This window comes from Harpia harpyja, chromosome 1 (genome assembly GCF_026419915.1).
Source record: "Harpia harpyja isolate bHarHar1 chromosome 1, bHarHar1 primary haplotype, whole genome shotgun sequence".
In the NCBI taxonomy this organism is placed as follows: domain Eukaryota; kingdom Metazoa; phylum Chordata; class Aves; order Accipitriformes; family Accipitridae; genus Harpia; species Harpia harpyja.
Window position 1 is genome coordinate 86,844,989 of NC_068940.1, and position 17,786 is coordinate 86,862,774.

Below are 17,786 nucleotides of genomic sequence, written 5' to 3' on the forward strand. Positions count from 1 at the left end.
TGGTTGACAACAATTTGGAGAGCGTGAGGGCTACCCAGAGCATCACAGTGACTGTTCCTGTGCAGAGTCTGAAATACGGTTCTTCACGCCCTGCTGATTTAAGCCGTGGTTTTGCAAACGCAGACTTTGCCAACTTTTCCGGAGGGGTTCTGGAATTCAGGAGGTTTCATTGCAGAGTTTTTGGTTTTGCCATAAACAGGCACCAGACCGCCTTCTCTACCAGTCTTGCACGTTCCTCCATCTCAAAACATTTAATGACTCCACTGCTGTTGCACTGGTTGCATCAGTACACATCCTCTGTTTGCAAAATTCTTCTGCTTTGTCCTGCTGTGATTATGTTAGCAGGTTTTGTGATAGGCTGTGGATTTGATAAAGTCAGGCCCCTATTACATTTCAGTGTCTGTAGGACATAGGCATGAAATATTAATTAATCATGGGAGTTTTTCAGTGGCAGTAAACAATATCAAGGTGGAAACCCTGGATCAATAAAATGCTTATTTGTGACATTTTGTCCTGTTTAAAAATACTTAGAAAAAAGCAGTTCAAGTAGTGTTTGGGAGCAGCAAAAGGTTCTCCCAGTTCCAAGGAATCTTTGTAAGGAAATCTGTGCTGCTGTTTTCCTTAGCTGCTCGTGGATGTTGAATTCAGCCTGGAACATTTTTAGCAGAGTATGAGTGTTTACTTTACACTGGCTGCACATGGTTCTTTGCCTTTCTTGTTTACCTAAATGAAGTCTGAAGTTGGTCTCAAGTATATCTTCGTGCTGTCATGAGGGGGAGCAGGGCAAAGAGGATGTAGCACAAGGAGGTGGATCATCAAACTACATATAGATGTTGAGGTGGACTCCTGTAGTCAGTGGAGATCTGGTTGGCTCTATAGACTGTGGGGTATGATTTATCAAATCTTCAACACAGACACATAGAAGAGGGTTGGTAAGCTACGGTATAAAAGTGTCTATATCTTTCCCAGGGCTGTAAAGGGAGCATGGAGTGTGACTGCCTCAAGTGTAGATTTTTACAGAAGGGATTTATATATTCCCCTGAAATAAATCCAAATTTAGTAGTTACTCAAGTGATATAATACAAATGACTGAAAGGTGAAATAGGCTTCTGCGAAAAATCAGAGATTTAATAGATTACTGAAGCAAAACTCAATTTGAAAATGGTATTGTCCCTGAAGATAATGCAGAGATGTTAATGGATAAATATATGTTATGTGACATTGCCCAAAATAAATTTAAAAAAAGAAAATCATCACAAAATTCCTAGTAAGTAATGTACAGGCAGAGCTGTTTGAATTGTAGCAGATGTATGAGAAGTGTCTCTTCACAGTTGCTGCTGAGAGGTTTATTTCAGAGCTTCGACTGCATCTTCAACAGGCTTTCCTGCTCTGATTCTCCTCCTGGGACAGCTTGGTTTTCTCCTGCACTAAGGAAGAATTGCCACCAGTGTGACCAGGGTGCCCAGTGCCCCGCATATTAAACAGAATGGTTGCAGTCGCTTTCTGCTGGCTCAGCTGCTCTGCCCTTCCCAGAAGCTGCCTCGGTGCTGCATATTGCTTGTCTCTGTCTTTCTTGGAGGATATTTTACATGGTATAAATGAACATAATTGTTTTGCCATAACCATTTATTTGCAGGAGAAAAAGCGACTCCAAAAATCTGGTGTTTCTCATGAGATGGGTGAAAGCTGCAGAAAAGCAGAGTGGACAAATGAATCCAAACCCAGTAGAATCAATGACATACCTGTTTATTTTCTGTTATTTTATTTTAATGCTGTCTTAAAACCAGGAGGTCAGTTTTTGCTTGGAAAGGGTTTTGTGGGTTTTTTTGGCAGTGCTTTTGATCTACACATGGGATACACTCAACCTGTTTGTTTCAGCATGCTTATGATGCTTATAGCTGCCTTTTTTTTTTTTCTTCCGACTTCCTCCCCCCCCCCCCCGCTTCCTGTCTCTTTTCACATTTACTTCTTAACTTGTCCTGCAACTTTTATGTGCATCTCTACAAGTACTCCGTTCTGCACTCAAGAAGGAATCCTGGGATTGTCCTGAACATTTATTGCTAAGGTCTGCCTACGTTCCTCATAAAGAAGAAAGAATGTTTGGAAGGTGCTTTTGCATTGTATTTAGCTGGCCTGTCCTTAAACTGGGAGAGCTGTGAGAGGCATGCAGATTCTTGTCGTAAGCATCGATGAAAGTGGACATTTCATAACAGAGAAATATATTGGTGCTGGAGGAAAGAAGACAAATATGTCTAGTCCTAAAGAAATGTTATGCATGTGGAAGGCAGTGGAGGTATTGTGCAAGAGCAAGGATATAGGATTCAGTCTATTGAATCCACAGAGCCGCTGGCCATTTAAGTTAAAGCTGCTGCAGGAGGGAGGGAGTTAGTATCCATTACTTACATTGACAAAGCTTTATTGTGTCTGCATTTTACTATTTCCTTAAGGACATATGCACCTCTGGCTCCAGTATGCACCTGGCAAGTTTCCTGCAATGCACACCAAATGCTACAGTAGTGAAAATAATGCCAACTTAGTTTTATTTGAATGAGAGAGAATAAAGTAACATTTTATTCAAATTGCTTGAAAATTCCTGCTGTTGTATAAGAGAATGAAATGCACTCTGCACAGCCCTGTGCGTCAATGATCTTTTCTGTTTAAATCTGTTTTTCAGAGTGCTGAAATAGAGCAATCTATCCAGTATTGTTTCTAATGTATATAAAAGAAGCATTAAACCGAACGAAGAGCATTTATATATATATATAAATATATTACAAATTTAAAAACCGTTCTTTTCAGTCCAGTTAAACCTCTTCTGTACTGTGAATTTTGTCTATTGATACAGATTTTTATTTCTGTTTTTTACTTGTGACACTGTAAAACCTATGAGATTTCAGGAGAATGTTTTGGATCGTGTTCCATTTGTTTGTTACAAAAAATTGTTTGTTTAGTTTTGTCTCCAGAATATTATTGATGGTATTGAAGCTTAAAAAATTAACAACTTGCCTTCCCTTTCACTTGCCACCAGCTACTGCTCGGCTTTTCAGTAGCAGGAGAGGGAAGAATTTTTTTCCCCTCTGTTGTGTTGTGAAGTTCTATTGGCAATTCAGCAGTGTCTTTGGAAGGCAGAAGCATCATTGCACACCAATCAGTTCCTAACTGACTTTAATCAGTTGTCTTTAGGGAGCTAAAGAACATTGTGTTATATAGTTTTCATCATCTTTTTTGAGCTTTGGAGTGATAAGCAGCTTGTTCTTAGGGTTAGCTATGAAAGACTGAATTGGATCTGATCTCTACTCGCTGCCATTTTGACTGATGTGTGGTAATGATTTTGTTCCCAAGGGTTTTTTCAAAATACGGATCAGACAAAATATTTTGCAGACAACACTATGGCACTTCCCAGAAACATTATTTTAAGCAAATTGCATGTTCTGATAGCATTACATATTTTGTGGTTGCACTTCTGGACCTGTCTTTGTCGAGGTTTTATTTTAAATCCTAATGATTAATCACAGAGGCAGTCTAAGTTGTTGGGATTTTTATGTATTGCAAAGGCAGATTAGATTGTGAAATAGACTGCAGACTATAGACTTGCTTACTGAAATATTTAAGATTTTACAAATCTGGTTTTTTGCCTTTAAATATTGGCTTGATGCCTGTTACACTGTGTTCACTCAAAAACACAGCTATAAATAATTCCGTAGGGAATTCATTATTCTTCTACTTTCCTCTAAGGAGGTTTGCCTAGCTGTGTAATTATCTATTGAATTTTATGAATGGTAAAACTAAGATTTGCACTAAAAAATGACTTGAAAATATTGACTTAGTTTTGCTCATGAACGTGACTCTTAATCTCGAGTCCACCAGAGAACTGGGTCGTGTCAGAAATGTATTCCTCTTCTTTTAATTGCCTTTTTCTTTCTTCCCCCCTCCCCCGATATAGAGTTTAGCTTTGATTTTTTTTTTTTTTTTATTATTATTTTTTTTTCCCTTTTCATGAGGGGAAGAGCTTATGTATTCAGCTCATATGCACAGCCTGCCAGTGAGGCAATGCATTTACAAGCTGAGCCGTGAATTGCTGATGTGGAGTGGGCACAGATATTAGCTTTGGTCTTAATGCCCAGTACTAACAACCTTATACTGAAAACCTGCTTATGCTTTCTCTGCTGGGACTATTCCTGCTTCTTGAAGACTATATGTGAAAAAGATTGTGGCTAGCCAGAAAATCTAAATAAATAATTACAAAAAATGCTCATTTGCAAATTAATACATTCTTACATTCTTTGTGTGCCTCTAATTGAGACATGTTTGGCTTAGAAAAAAGGAGCTTTTCAGACTTGCCTTTAGCTTTTACACATAACAAAATGAGGTATGTCTGAAATTTTTAGAGGTATTGTGCAAACACTGATTGTAATACATGAAAATGTATACCTACTGCTTGGCTTAATTTTCTCATCTTTTATTTCTGATGCTAATGTCTGGGCATATTTTGTTAGGTTCAGGTTTTTTCTGGTCTGATTCTGCTGATTTCACTGAAAGCCGCAGCAGTGATGCTTGTGGCCTGTGTTTGCTATTGTGGTTGCATTGAAGCCTTACGCAAGTCATAAGTACTAGAAATTCTGCTTATTTGAAACACATTAAAACCATTATTTCATGGGTTTTTAATTTGATGGAATTGTGGTATCCTATGTTTTTTGCTGTAAATTATAAGTTTTTGAAGGAAATGTCTTGCACTTGGATAAAGCCACCTTACACTGAGGTTGGTATATGGAGTATGATGTCTGTACTGCTGTGTTCTTCTGGCGTTAGCAGGAGCCACCAAACTTAGGTGTTAAGGCCAGTGTGTGACCTTAAATCATGGGCAGGCAATGTAGTTTCAGGGTGATGTGCTGGTTGTATGAAGCAATGTTAATCAGTTTAGTCAAATCCAGTGAGTCTGTATTTGTTATGATACAAAATTAGCTAATGTCTCTAGGAGTAGTACTAGTATGGGAAAGTGACTTTTTTTTATGTATTTCTTGTTGTATGAAGTATACCAAGTTCACAGCAGAAGAGTGGGTGCAGCACTTAGAGAGCAGTGTAGGGATTCATAAGAATATGTCAGTTCAGCTGTTGACACAGTTTCATTCATGGCTGATATCTTAGTTCCTCAGTCATATGGTAAAAACCGGTTAGATGGGGAGTGGGAGGAGGACAGCTTTTAGAAGAGGCCTGGATTGGTAGTGTGTGGCTGGAGGAAGGAAGGGTGGAGGGAAGAGAAAGGGACTTTCCCTTCTGGTGGCAGTTGTGGAGCTACACTTTAGGCTCTGTAGACATGGGAAAATTGCATTAGACTCATTGAGCTATAGATTTCCTCAGCTGTAGTAAGGGTTTGAAAAGTCTCCTTTTTTGGCCTGGAGAGAATAGAGCAGATGCCCCTATAAAGCATGGGATTTTGGCACGCGTGACTGGAGGGGAGATGGCTGAGAAAAACCCAGTGGAAAGGAAGTTCGTTTGCGGACTTCAGTTCTTTCATGGGCCCTTTTTTGCCTCAAATGGTTTCTAAGAATAGAAATCAAAATGCTGCCATGTGTTTAAAAAAACCCACACACCCTCTAACCAAAACAAACAGGCAAAACATCATAAAGCTCTTCTTACGCGTCTGTTTACTCTTCTTGTAGCAGGGTGTGAGAAAATTACAGGGGGGAACAACTAAAGAGAATACTTTAGTAAAAACTGAAGGGTAGGAGCCCTCTTTATAACCTTGAATGGGCAGACTTGTTTGATGTTACTTTGCATGCAGCTGAAGTCAACACATCCCTTTCCAAGCAGCAGTGGAAGTTTTGAAGATGGGGCTTGTATCTGATGACTGCTGAGATGATTGCCAGTGTTGCTTTTGAGCTTGCTAAGATGATGGGTGGGTGTTGTGAGGTGTCCGAGAGGACATACGTGGCCTCCTGTGAGAGGACAGGGGAGATGCGAGCCCTGAGGTGGGAGGTGGCATCCCTGCTGGTGGCAGCTGTTGGACCTTCTCCTTTGGCATTTCCATTGCTGCTGTCTTGTATGTGCCTCCTGGCTATGTGCTTCTCCTCTGGGTCTGTCAGGGAGAGGAGAAATGGGGCTTTCCAGCTGCTCAGGAACTACCACAGCCTGCACTCAAGTTTGGCAGCATCAGATGTGTCCCTTTGTAGCGGGGTGTTCAAAGGATGCGACAGGATTTGTACATCCCTGAACCATGTGGGATTTCTGCAGGTGACAGGGCTGCCTCCATGCTGAGGAGGAGGAGGAAGAGGAGGCAAGGGCTTGGCTGCTCAGGCAGAGGTGTGAGGGTTTTTTAAGCAGTTAGGCAAACTGATGGAGGTAAAGCATAATCTTCGCAACTTTGCTACACGTACAGTTGGAGACTCTTCCATCATAGTGCATGGCATAGGGAATGAGCAGAAAGGCTTAAGCCTAACTGTGTTTTTAGGCTTTCTCTTTGGCCAAATATCTTCATGAATGGCAGTTGCTCTCTGGCAGTCTCAGTTTTGCAGTTTTGTGCTCATCAGAGTGTGCTTCACATGAGCTGAACCTCTCAAAACCTTACAGCTGTGGCAAGAACCTCCTTTGCCTGTATGTGCTGGTCTTTTGGGTAGGGTATAGCAGGAGCTCCAAGAAAAAAAACATACACAGTTGTAAACAGTTAAGATCAAAATTAGGAATAGGATTGAATGAGAATCAAGTGTTTTGTTTTATTTTGTCCCTTGCTTCTCCCAGGAAATTCACTGTGGTTTCTTGTTCGCGTGTGCAGCATTGTCTTACTCAAAATAATAATTTTGAACATTGTGGTGAGATGCAAGGTTTATTATATGCTATCATAGATGTCTTCTAGTTATAGTAAGCACAGACATACAAAGTATCTGCAATGGGACAATGATTCAGATGCATATATTATAGCTAATGCAAAAACTGTCAAGAATAATTTATGAAGATAAGTGCAGTATTTTCACAACTTTTTCTTACAGGCCTATTTAGTTGGAGTGGATTTGTTTTAGGGTGGGTTTTTTTTTAATTTATTTTTTTAAAATGGAGTAGTCCATTGGATTTTTTTTTTTTTTAACAAGGCCTTAAAATATGGGAGGTTTTTTTAGAAATAAGATGTTTGAAGTCACTTGCAAAATTCTAGTTTATAATTATATGTAAATGCACCATAAACATAGATGCTGACTTAGTTCCTTTTACGGAAAAGTAAGTCTGAAGTGATTTTTGTCATTTTAAGTATTGCATTGATTTTCAGGGTTTGCATTTATGCTGTATGGTTTTGATTGGGAACAAATGCCTAATGCAAGGGAACAGTTTGGTCCTCTGTAAAGCAAATGTCATCTTCTGCTCCAAAATGCAAGCGGTTTCAAGGAAAAATAACCGCCGGTTGGCTGATGTGCAGCAAGCTGCTTCAATTTCTTTCCAGCGTGGAGCCGAGCTGCTCCTAGTCGCTGGCAGGGCTCAGGGAGTAAAGAAAGATACTTTGTGATTAGCCAAAGGAATCCACTGAATCTTTTGTCTTTCACCATACCCCACCAGTACATTCCTGCTCAAGCTGACGAGTGTTTGGGTTTGTACCTCATTAAGTAGATATGTTGTAACATATACAAGTGCCATTTCTGTCCAATTAGTCATGAAGTTGCCAGTTTTACGGGCAGTTGCAGCAGAGAGCTGTCCTCTCTTGGGCTATGTATTTAGACAGTACTTCCAACGCTGATTATATGTTCCTGTAGATTTGAATGTTGCTTTTTTCGTGTGATCTCGCTCAGACTTTTCTTTGCTGGAATACCAGGTTCATTGAAAAGCTTAGTGCTCCACTACTTCTAAAATGAATTGTAAATCTTATAAGGAATTAGCAATAAAGCTTTTTTCTAGGTATTGAATTGCGGAGTGACATCCATGTGAGCACAATTAGTGTGCTTTTTTTTCCCCACTGATGATCACATAATATTTTAGTTCCCAGATATGGCTGGCCTGAAAAATAGTAGGACCTGAAGCAGTCCTAGGTATGAAAAACTGGAAAGCTACCCTTTCTTAAAATCTGGTATTGTAGAATATCTGAATACTTCCACCTCTGCCAAAGGAGGTCATCAATAATCCTGTTGATGCACAGCATTAATTCTAAGCTCCACATAAACCTGTAGTCTCCTATATGATAAATGATTGTCATCAGATGGTTTACTCATAGGATAATCAAGTCTTGGGTAGGAAAGAGAACTGGTTCTTGCAAACAAGTGGGGAGCTGAAAGAAGGGAGGATGGGTGAAGTGAAAAAGGGAGAAATATATCTATATATGCCTTTGATATCTTTCCTCCTATTGTCTCCGGTGGTATTTTTGAGTTTTCAGTTGTTTTGCAGATTGAACCAGAAAATATTTCTGAAGTCTGGGAAGGCTGTTACAGGATGGAAACTAGACTTCTGCTTTTATGCCGAATTAGCTTGACATGCTATGTCTTTTATGTTAGAAATACAGCTTTAAGCCATGGTTGATCAGTTGGCTCTCAAAGGTCTGCTTATCAGATCCCGCTTTTGGAGGGACTGAGATGAAGGCAGGTGCCGTTGCTTCACTGTTTCTACAGGAACATGGCTAGTTGGGTTTATTTTTCCTACAAACTATGAAAATTATAGTATATATTCAGTAATCTCCCCTTACGACATTTCTAAAGACATGTTATTGCATGCATAGGTCTCTGAAAAAGAAATCATTCTTTGTCCATCTTCATTGACCTTATTTACCCTTTAGGAATTCTTTTGAAAACAGTAATGTGTCAAAGAAATGTTTGCTCATAATAAGAAAAGATTAAAGATTATTTCAGCCTTGTCCTTGAAATAATTGCTGAGGAAATTGCCAGAGTTAGTAATGGAGTATAATCAGAAGTTGTTTGTGGTTTTACACATCTCTTTCCAACATTAGCTACAATTTATCCATCATCTGCCATTTATACTGGAATGGAAATAAGATGCTTTCCTAAGCTGCTTGTATTGTTAAATAACATGCTAAAATAATATGTTAAAAGAAAATTTCCCATAGTTAGGAGAAATAATGTTTGCTCAAACTCCATCAGCAATTTGAAGATATCAGAGGGTAAAATTTGCAAAATCTTCACGTTCCTGTTATTATCTGAGAAAAGTGAACAGTATTTAAAATGCTGTTACAGACATGGCAAAAATGAAAGCACATTAATAGATTTGACCAGCTATGCTGTTACTATATTTTGAAATCTGAATGTAGAAAATGAGTCAACACCTTACATAATAAATAAGTGTGGTGATAAAGTGTGGTGTTGAGATAAAGCCTCCAAATGAGATGACACAGCCAAGTAGAAGAGAGACAGCATCAGTTTGAGGCCTAAGAAGCAGTGATTCATTGGAGATAGTCTGGAAGAATTGGCAGTGTGTTGTGTGCTTTTTTTTATGGAAACAACTTAACCCTGGAAGGTTTAAGATTTTTCTAATCTTATTTGATTAATGGCTCATAAAGAAGAACTATTCAGACCAGTACTTAATTTTTTTGCACAGTGTTCAGCCTACATGTGATATTTATTTATTTTAGAAAGACTGTGTGCAATTTAGAATAACTTGAATTTGCATTGTTAGGTAAAATATTGCTGAAGGTTTTGAAGAGAGAAACTGCTTGAAGGTTATAATGCTCTGTCAGCAGACTTGCAGAAAATTCTGGGATTACCTCCCACAGGTAGTGTTTAGACTTCAAGAACACCTATCACATTAGCAGTATGCAGTTCTTATGTGAACAACCACTTATATCTGTATTTAATTTTTAAAGTGCATGCTTTGCCATTCTCTCAGCAGTGCAGCCCTGGCTAGCTATGGCAGTTGAAGCCAGTCACTCTGCCAGAGTGTCCTTGTGATAGACAGCGGGCATGAGAAGGGCTTCTCCCTTCCTCTACTCTGAGGCAAATCTGCTGATACCCATTTTATGACGCTCTGATACCTCTCTCTGCATCTGTTTCCTAAAATCCGTAGTTAGAGTGGCTAGATGTTTTATTAATGCTGTGTTAAAACATGCTCTTTCTTAAACCTGAGTGACTAATTCTAAATCTCATGGGCTTGGATGCAGGCAAGGGAGCAGTGCTAGTGCATGGCAACTGCAGAGGAACTCCACACATCCAGAAAAAGTGTGGTTGCAGGTTGGTGTCAAAGCTTGGGGTTCATATGGGCCTGCATCCCATGTGCACTAAACTGTAACTTGTAATGAAAAGTATTACCCTTGGGTCCAGGTCAACAAACTCCTGAACTTCTGCATGAACCAGCAGATCCTATTAGGAGGCTACCTGTGAAGAAGATGAATTTAGAGGAGTCCAAAGTAAGATTTTGCGCCCCCCCCCCCCCCCATAGGACAGTGGCTTTCCTTTTCCAGTTCTGCTCAGGAATCTTATCTCAACCCAGTAGACTCTTTTGTGTTTCTTCATCTCTTTGCTCAACTGGATATTTTTATGTATCTGCCTGAATAGCTTGTCAAATAGACACAACTATCATAAATCCTGCAGAAACCCTACAAACAGATTATGTGAGTTACTCTGTCTTGAAAAAAAGCCAAGAAATGTCATCTTTCTTCCAGTGGGGCTGGATTCTTTTATTCCCACTCACAGCTAGGATCTCTGGTAGCACACTTGAAAATGAATAATCTAAGCCACAACTTAAAAATGTAACAAAGGATTGAGAAGCAAAGCATATTCTGTACACTGCCTGTATCATATCTCCTAAACACAGTTTCCTTTATATGCAGATAATACCCATTAACTGTTTGTGAGCCACAGTCACATTTATTATAAGCCTCTGATGAGACATATTCCCTAATTTATAATAACTTACTAAAGTTTTGTTGGTTGGCTGCTGTTGAATGATGAAAGGAATATATTTTAAAATTTACATCTAAGGTTTCTGTAAGTCTGTTTGATATATATGTCCTGTGTTAACTGATGGACTCATAGTCATGACGTGTGGTAGTTTTGTGGGCTTCATGGATGTGGTACTGACCAAGAGATTCAGGACACTGTGAGGGACTTGTCATCTGTGTAGGTGAATGAATGCAGAGTGCTCACAAACACTGCAGGTCAGTCTAACGATTTATGAGCTGTGTTTTACTTCATCAAAGTCTAAACTCCATTTCTAAAAAGAATGGAGTTGTATTACTCAGTAGTTACCTCACATATCCTTAGCAGGCCACTTTGTTTTCCCCTCTTGGAACTTGGCAGAGTTTTCTAGAAGGAAGTAGTAATTTTACACAAGATAGAAATAATTCCTTTGTTGTCTGCAACTTAGCTTTTAGATCATTTTTTCAGAGGATCCCTGTCCCTTATTTCTGCAATCAGTTAACTTCCTTCAAGTATCTGTATACTGTCATCATCTCAGACCAATGAATACGTGTTCTAATCACACTGGGATAGTTTACATACACCCTGCCTATTTCCACCTGTCTTCTTCCATGCTTTTTGAAGGACCCGTACCTCAAAGACTGGTGTCATAAATAATTACTTTGATACCAAGAGGAAGAGTTTTAATGTAAACCCTTATTCATTCCAAAAGAATTAAAAAAAAGAAAATAGCATTCATCTCAGACCAAAGAAGATTTGAAATTTTGTGACAAAATAAAACTCTATGGTTACATTTGCACTTAACAGTTCTCTCTCTAGAACCTGGAGACTTCCTCTGAATCTGTCAGGACTGTGTACTTATGAGCGTTGGTAGTTCTAGAAATCTTAAATACTTCCAGTTTGACCATGAACATTTTAAGTAGAAAGGTATTTTTTTCTATGGATATATATAGATATATAAATAATATATATATAATTTATACATACCTTATGTGTATCTATATATCTATCTATATCTATCTATCTATAGTAACCAAACTTCTGGCAGTCTGAAGTATACAGTAGTATCACATTTTATCCTTCCTTCAAATTTTTGCTATGTAGAGTGCAACTCAGAACTTACTTAATTTGGTCCCTGTTATATGCCTGAAAGTCAACGTGGTGAAATTCAGTTTAGCACAATTTCAGAATTTCGCATTTAATCTGGTATTCTTCTTTCTATCAGAAGTTGGCTTTCTACTTTGGCAAGATTAATCACGTCAGTCCAGAGCTAAATCCTTACACGATACTCAGAAAATCCTTTGGTCTCCTTTGACATGTGATGTCATGCACTTTTTGTTATCCTACACCCTGTACTTTCTCACAAAGCAGGGTCAGCTAAATCTAGGGCTTATTTCCAGCATGCATTAACTATATATGCTTTGGAGAACATCCTATTAGTTTGTACTTCCAGAAATGGTAAATGGAGCCCCAAACCACTGAAAAATCGTATCTTTGGTATTTCATCTCCTGCTCGTAACTATAGCTATGGATATTTCATTGTTGATGTGGGGAAGAACCTGTGGGTGACTTACATTTAGCTAAGAGTTACTAATTGCCCAGGGAAACAGAGAGATGAAATAATAATGAAACCCACTGCTGCAGTATTTGCTTCACTAAATAAAAGAGGGAAAGTTCATCCATAGGAACAGGTAGGGTCTGAGGTATTATAATTTTGGCAGATCTTTACTTCCTTTGTGCTATTATCACCTCTGCAGAAGGAAAGTGCACAGCTTGCCCCCTGGCCCCAATTGGGAAGGGAGTCAGTCCTCTGTGATAGTTCCCTTGGGGTTGCTCAAACTGGATCTGCTTGTACTGTGCTCCTGACTAAAGACTGAAGCATATTGTTCGAAAGTGGCATTGATCTGCTCTGTTTTTCTAATTTTTGTGTTGTAAAATACTAACCTGTTTAGGCTTGCTAGTTCTGTTGGTTCTGCACGCCGTTTGCAAGAAGAGACAGACCTTGGCCAGGTGAAATTATTAACTCTGCTGTTTCCAAGGTAGTTTTAATTTTCCATCATTGGGAAATTTGTGGTCAGTCAGCTTAAAATTCTGGATCAATTTACGCATCGGAAAAGGAGAGTTCTTCATTTAGACACTGAATGCCGTCCTCTTATTGCCTGACTATTTGGTAGGCTTGGGGGAAATCCTATTCCTAGCTTACACAAAACTTAAAAGTTTCTAGGCAGACTTTCTTGGCAGCACACATAAGATTTTATTTTTCAGGTTAGAAAAGTTCACTGTATTTATAAGACTGGTATTATTAATGGTTTTTCAAAACACATACTTGAAGTCAAGCAGCTGCAACTTGCAGTTAATCTGGCAAACATTTACCTCTGCTTACTCTGAGTATCACTCAGGGATTTTTCTCTACTAGCTCTTTATAAGGCTTTTTGAAAGGTCTCACCAACGTGGTTCTGCCAGCTATGGAACAGGACCTTAACTTGGTCTTATTTGTACTAATGGACCTTCCTTTCAAGTCTGTTTAAGTGTATGTGCATCATTCCATTTTTCTGTGAAAGTGGTATTTTAATGGTCACTCAAGAGTTGGAAATACAATAGCCCTTATGTTTCCAGTAAGAAAAAATCTGCCTCAAAATACATCATTGGCTTTATTACATAAGTCATCCCCAAACCAGAACACTACAAAAATCTGAAAGGTGTATAAACCCATCTCTGCCAACTTAGGAAAATGCTTCTTGTTGTTTTGCACTTGGCTGGTGAAAGTGTTTGCCCGCCACTGGGGCAAGGAGACACCCTTCAGACAAGCAGGCAAGCTGCTGAAGATTAATTTACCAATGCTGGCAGCTACCAGACTTCGCGTTCGTGCTGGCTTGCTGGGGCAGTGAGGCTGCAGAGGCTGCTCAGCCTGCTGTAAGGGGAAGGGTCTGGGTGCTGTGTCCTGGCAGGTCTCCTCTCCGGCCCCAGGTGGCCTGTGCATTGGTGGCATGCTGCTTCAGGTCTAGTGCTGCATGCTGCTTCTCAGCCATAGAGGACTACAGGAGTAGTCGCTTGGATTTATACTATATACAGTACAGCCCAGGGCTGAAGAGTGTGGTTGAAGTCCCTATCATGCCAAAACCCATCAAACTTGGACATCTTAGTCCCTCTGGTTTTGCCCAAACTGTGGGAAGCCCCTGGGTTTGGAGCACACCCTACCTGCACTGTGGCAAGCAGAGTTGTGTGTGGACACCATTGCCTTTTTCCTCACCCCTACATTGTAGTGTCGCTGGAAGGAAATGAGTTTGCAAGGAGATCCAACCTGCTGTGTGTTCCCAGAAGGTTCTGAGTTTGGGCGATGGCTGGACCATTCTCCTCTTGGGGCTGCAGGACGTTCCTCCCACAGGTTCATACCTGTCTCGTTGGCATGGGTGTCCCCAGCTACTAAAAGGAGAGAACAAATCCAGTTTTGAAAGAGTGTTTTGACAAAAGATGTGTTGGAAATTGTGAAGTAAGCAGGTGCTCAGTATGAGATAGGTCTGGAAACAGACAGAAATGGAAATGAAGTTAATATAACAGTGCAGACAATAATTCCCAGCCTTTGTAAGCAGAAAACCCAGAATACCACGGTGAATGAAGAGAAATTTACCCACTGTGCCTACAAACACTTTGTATAGCCCATTTGCTGTATAGAGTATTCTAGGGATTTCTGAATAGAACTGATTTATCTGATTGCTAGCAGTCTGTTGTTTGTTAGGTCTCTAGGGACCATAAATGAGGGAGACTGAGGCATTTGGATAAACATTGCTTCTTCCTTATATGGTACGTCCTTACCATCTAAGAGAGTATCTATTAATTACTATCCACTTTTCAAACTTGTCTGTTTTTTCATGAGAAGATAGAGTACAATTTGTACTATTCTATTTTAGAACTTTTTTTTCTTGCTTTTGTCTTGCTTTTCTAGAAGAAAAGGAGAACCTGGTACAAAGTCAACCCTCACTGTTGCTTAGCACATTTTGTATGCCTCCAGTGGATGCTGTTGGCGTCAGCCAAGGCAGAAAGTGCCATTTGAGCTCTCACCCGAGCTAGCAGCATTCCTCTGTATGCTTGATGATTATGGAGACAGACCAGCTCTTCCAGAAGTTGATTTGTATTGCCTAAATTAGTCTTCTGCTCTGAATTACTCTCCAGAAGAGGGTAACTGTAGTCCCACTGAGTACAGGGGGAACATCAGCGAACAGCTTTCTCATTTAGATGCCTGTGGTTGGTTGCTGTGAATAGTCTTTTTCACTCATACCTGTATCTGATGGTCAGACTCTCTTCTCAGTTGATGTTTCTGCAGCTGTTTAGCATTATTAGCACCTCTTTAGCTATTGAGCACAGATTCAGCACACATTGCTACAGTGTTTTCTGTGCCTATGCAGTGGTCTTATTTCTATGGAACCTTTTTGCATCTGTTCTACTCTATTGAAATCATATGCTCTATACCTATGGGGTGTAGAATACAGCAGCACATAAGCTGTTTTTAATTTTATTGCTGTTCTGCATTTAGGAGTGACTCATTGCTCTGGAGATTGAGTTGATAAAACATTTGCACATCTCATTAATCTAATACTGTAATTCCCAAGAAACATTACAGTGAAAAAGCCTATTGTTCAGATGGTGCATGGTGAGCTTTGCGTTATTGATAATACCATGGTCTGCATGTAACAATCCTAGGTGTAATTTTCTAGCAAATGAAAATACAATACAAGGACTCCTTTACAGAATCCAAAAAGCAATGTCTTGGAACTCAGACCTCAGGCAGCATTGGATCAAGATTTTTAAAAGGCTGCAGTTTAATTCTGTTAGTCATACCATTCATTGTCATTAATATCAACCCTGATGCTTTTCTGAGCAGTGACATTTTTCTTTCTTTTTCAGTATAAAGCTTGGAAATTGGTGACAGCCACCTGATTCAGCAATAGATTGGTTTGAAAACTATTTTAAAGCTCTTATTTTATGTAATGGTACTCCATAAAGTGATACAGAATAATAAAACAAATGGAAAACCTCAGCCTTGCTCCCCTGTAGTTTTATGATTCTCATTTAGACAAGAATTTTAATGCAGAGCATAGTTAGCGAGCTGCTTTTTAAATTCTGAGGACTAGATTGATTTTCTTCATGTTTCACTGACTATTCCTTTCTACTTTGTCTTGTAGTATAGTGTTTCATATCTCCCCTGCTTCCTTCACCTCCAAAAACCCCAAACCAAAAAGAGCTAATGAAGGGTCCAGTCTATTTTTGCAGTATAAAAAAATTCTGAATGTGAGGAGAAACTGAAGGTAATGTGCACCTTGGCAAACAATCATTCCCAATATTAATTGTAATGGAGTGTGCCTGTTGCAGAAACGACAAGCAAAAAGTAGGAAGCAATACCAGTGGAGAGTTCACTGGAAAACACTTTATCATAGTCAAGCTTCAAACCTCTCAGTTCAAAGACAGTAATACTAGGCCAGGCTTAGGAGCAGCCTGTTCTCCAGGCTGTTTTCCTCCACATGAACTTGGAAGTATCCCTATCTGGAGCAAAAGCTTGGTGTTTGCTGTAACATCCTTCACGGTGAGTGTTAGTTTGCAGCATTTGTCTATCTTCTGGGAGCAATAACCTTTGAGGTAGTCAAGTTGTTACGATAACATACCAAGGATGAAGATTCGGACTGTGGTAAAATGTATGGGCAGTTCTCAAGCCAAACTCCCTGGTTGTAATTTTTTATTTTTTTCTGTTGTAAGAAGATAACACGATGAGGTGCATGTGCAAGCTGAAGTAAAGAGGTTTGCACTTTTTAAGTTATTCATAGTGTGTGTGTGTATACATGTTTTATTTTATTTTTCTCTGGAGGACATAAAAATAGTTCCCTTGTCCTGAAACTTCTGGACAGACTGGTGGGCACCTGATGTGTGAATTTGCCCCACAGTTTCTGGAGGGCAATGTTTCCTGAGTCACAGTGATTTTTTTTTTTTTCTTTTTTTTTTGGCTCATGTAAACGACATCTGCTCTGTTCAACGTTGTATGCATTCCAGGGACTCTCTGTTTATTGCAAGTACAAGACTAGGTGCAGAAACTACAATTTAAGAAATATTCCTTTAACTTCCTATAACTTCAGATTTTGACTTCCAGTTTAGGTTGGAGAGCATACCTACATGCAACCCAATCTAGTAGATGGTGTTTTATCACCTCTTGGTTCAGCATACAGAAATATAAATGAGCACGTGAGCAACAGGTAAACTGTATGGACATAATTACCCGTAATTAATGGATTTTTAGATACCTGAAGTCTGTGGACAATCTTGGATATTTCCTCTGCAGCCTGTCTTCATTGTCTGCCTGGGGTTCTTAACCTCTAGGCTGAGAAAAATGCCAAAATACTCACCTTTTTTGTTTTTGATTTTTCTGTCCAAACCTTTATTCTTTTTCACAGTTTAAGAGGTAGTGTTGATCTGTGGCTAAATTCTAGTAAAAGTTCTCCTGAGTAAACCAGGAAAACTTTATCAGAAAGTTATGCCCCAAATATTAGCAGCTTTACAGTAAAAGGCTTAATTACCAAATAAACCTTGTGAGAATAAATAACTGTGGGTATGTTTGTAATGTATGTTTGAAAGAGCAGTTTTTATCCAAGCTTAACTGTTTTTAAATTTTCACAGAAGTTTCTTTTTTTACTGTGATTAGTAAAATCCTTTGTGTGCTACAGGCAGTAAAAGAGAGTACATAATCTTTCTAGAATGTGTCGGACATACGCTTTCACTGTTCTCTAAAAGATTGATGTGAATTAGAATAGGTTGTTTTCAAAATTTTTTGGAAAGTACATCTTCTTGGACCTTTTATTTCCTCTTTAACTTACAAACTGTATGATTATATATTAATATTTCTAGTATTGGGATTTGTCTTTGTGTTTTCTCAGATATGAAAAGTCTTTCAGGCTGGATTTATATAAC

The 17,786-nt window shown here is 39.1% G+C and overlaps 1 protein-coding gene across 6 annotated transcripts in view; it reads left to right on the top strand.

Moving 5' to 3' along the window:
- CACNB2 (calcium voltage-gated channel auxiliary subunit beta 2) overlaps positions 1-17,786 on the top strand; it is a 268,848-nt gene that overhangs the window by 12,623 nt on the left and 238,439 nt on the right. The gene's annotated exons all lie outside the window — the stretch shown is intronic.